The sequence below is a fragment of the Talpa occidentalis genome, unplaced genomic scaffold (genome assembly GCF_014898055.3).
Source record: "Talpa occidentalis isolate TD23 unplaced genomic scaffold, MPIMG_talOcc4v2.1 talOcc4.4, whole genome shotgun sequence".
Classification (NCBI taxonomy): Eukaryota; Metazoa; Chordata; class Mammalia; order Eulipotyphla; family Talpidae; genus Talpa; species Talpa occidentalis.
The window spans coordinates 5,257,354-5,259,984 of NW_023604295.1; the positions used below are offsets into that span (position 1 = coordinate 5,257,354).

The following is a 2,631-nucleotide window of genomic DNA, read 5'->3' on the forward strand; positions in this document are numbered from 1 at the left end:
TGCCTTCTCTGAGAAGCCTCATCTTTCTTCTGGGAAGAGGGTCCCTCTTTTCACTCATTTCTTTTTTTTAGGCTTCTCATAGACTGGGCTCTCACATATGGATGTTTCTAGACCTCTCCTTCCTCACGTCTGGAGTTAGGTTGTTCTTTTCGCATTAGCAGCCCTGTTTCGTAGAAGCAGCTCCAGCTTCTTCCATTACGTAATGGACGCCACTTACAACCTCTGACCTATAATGTGCTTCCAATGCACCGCTATGCTGAATCCTTTGCTTTCTGAATCTTAACTAGGGATCATTTACCTGTGAGAAACAGACAAGCTTCCATCCACAGCTCCCTTCTGGGCCCCCCAAACTTTATTTCCAGTAGTAGTTCTGGCAAGTCCTGCATCCAAATAGCAGGTGAAGGCACCAGGTTCACCATCACGGTTTTCCACATTATATTGGTCTCCAGTCACCTCCACTTGACCTTCATAGATCTTGTCTCTGCCAGACCTAGTGAGAAATCTCAGGCCAGCTGCAGGCCATTACGTAAGCTGGAGACTCATTGTCAGACCAGCCTTCACACCAGACTCGAGTATGAAGCATAAGCTGCACAAACATCACGTCTCCTTCTATATGGACTTAAGCAATTTGACAAATGATATCTCTGTTGGCTACACAAACCATCGTCCTGGGTTTGGGTGTGCTGGGATTATTATTGGTATCCTGGATCCTGGATTACCAATTGTTTCTGAGCACAGTGATCAGTTTTACCCTTTCACCTTCTTCTAAATTTCACTCGGTATCTGTTGAACTGGCTTTTCTCTTGACCACCTGGACAGCCCTCTCTGTGGGACAGATACCAGAATCCACAGCTTGCCCCAGACCTGCGGGCCCAGGGCCCTCCAGCAGGATGGATGGGTGGGAGCTGAAATCAACTCTTCCTAGTTAGTACAATTAGATTCCCCCAATGTTCTTGGAATAGCGACTTCTTGAAACTCCAAGAAGATAGAGTAACACCTGGTGGGACTTCTGTCTCTGTAGATGTATTAATGTATCGGAGGTAGATTACTTCTGAAGTAAAGTTTTCTTTTTTTAAAAAAAGATTTATTTATTTATGCATACAAGAACTGGGGTACAGGCCAGAGGTGCAGGGGGTGAGAGGATCCACCAGAGACAGAGCGGGGAGCAGAATAGGCAGAATGATTGAAATACACTGCTGAGGGGAGCAGCCGGGAGGCAGGAGAGGTCTGCTGCACCACGTGGGTAGCTCCCTGGCCAGCCAGGGGTTGAACTCAAGCTGCAGAGGCTGCAGATAGCTTCATAGTGCTGTGCTTAACCCCTTGCTCCATGAGGGAGGCCCCTGAAGTAAAGTTTTCAAGACACCAGCTGCTTAAATTTGCAACTCACAGTTCTTCTTCACCCGCTTCGTGCTCCCACATGCGAAAATACGTTCTGCCTCCTAGGAGGCCCCAATCCCCACTCCCTGCCTGAATAACCTTCCTTCCACATGTTCATGGCCAACTGTGGTTCCGTCTTTCTGCCATGGGGTCTCCTATGCTAAGGGGAGAAGTTGTTACTAACAAGAGCTGAATGAGACTTACTTTAGGAGGATTAAGACACCAGAGTGATTTCCCTCCTGTAGACTGAGAAAAGAGCAGCACTGCCTGAGCACTGTGTCATGTTGGAGGGTGACTGCACTGCCTTTGCAGCCCATAACTCTGTGGGCAAATCTGTTGGCATCACGGACTGGCTGCTCCACTAGCAAGAGAAGGCGTTGACTCAGCGGCTCTCACCCATCAAGCTGTACGACCCTGGCCCTGTGGGCACATGTGAGGATGGTGCTGTCAGGCCTGTGGGGTGGTGCGCCCTCTGTCAGTGGGGTTCTCTGGGAGCCTGTGAGGAAGACAGAGGGGTGCTGCCCAAAGGATGAAGCAGTGCGACTATTTTGGGGATTTAAGAGGGTTGGATCAACAATCAAAGCTGCCGCTGACCTGAATGGAGGTATTTTGGTGGATGGCTGGTAAAAGCGTGTTTCCACCATTTGGATAAATTTAGCATCTTGGATTTGGTGGAATAAGTTTGATTTTAAGAACTAGAGCATGAGTAATCGCTAATGATGAGTAATTGCTAATGATCCTGAAATGAGTCACAGGCTGAGCAAAGCAGAAAAAGACCACAGCCAGCCTCCACGCTGATGGGTGAGAGACCAGGAGGACGTCTATGGCTTGCGGTGATCGATTCCTCTTTTATCTTGTGGCTTTATACCGTAGTAAGAAAATCCTTGTGTTCTTTTTAACAGAGAAAGAGTAAGATGGATACTGATGCCTAGGAATAGGGCTGTAAGTGGGAGAGGCAGGTTGGGAGGGCTTCTGAATCCTGAAAGGGGCCCAGGGTGGTGGCCACACCGTGGAGAAAAGGCTCAGCGCCTGTGGGGCCCACCAGGTGCTGATGCGGCTGGGTGAGGTGGACCTGGGGGATGCTCAAGGGGCCTGAGTCCCTTAAAACTTCATCAGATGGGCTTAGAAGCACCCCTGGTGCTGTGGATTCTGGTCTGGAAACTTCTCGGAGTGTCTTCCTAATAACACCGAGGCCGAAGAGCTTCCCATTTGGGCATTTCCATTTCACCATTCATTGTGGGCTGAGCTGCCCCA

At 49.2% G+C, this 2,631-nt stretch overlaps 1 pseudogene; it reads right to left on the bottom strand.

Annotated features, from left to right (window-relative positions):
- Positions 1-213: 213 nt before the first annotated feature.
- On the bottom strand, positions 214-1,419 carry LOC119257086 (60S ribosomal protein L5-like; annotated as a pseudogene).
- Positions 1,420-2,631: the final 1,212 nt, after the last annotated feature.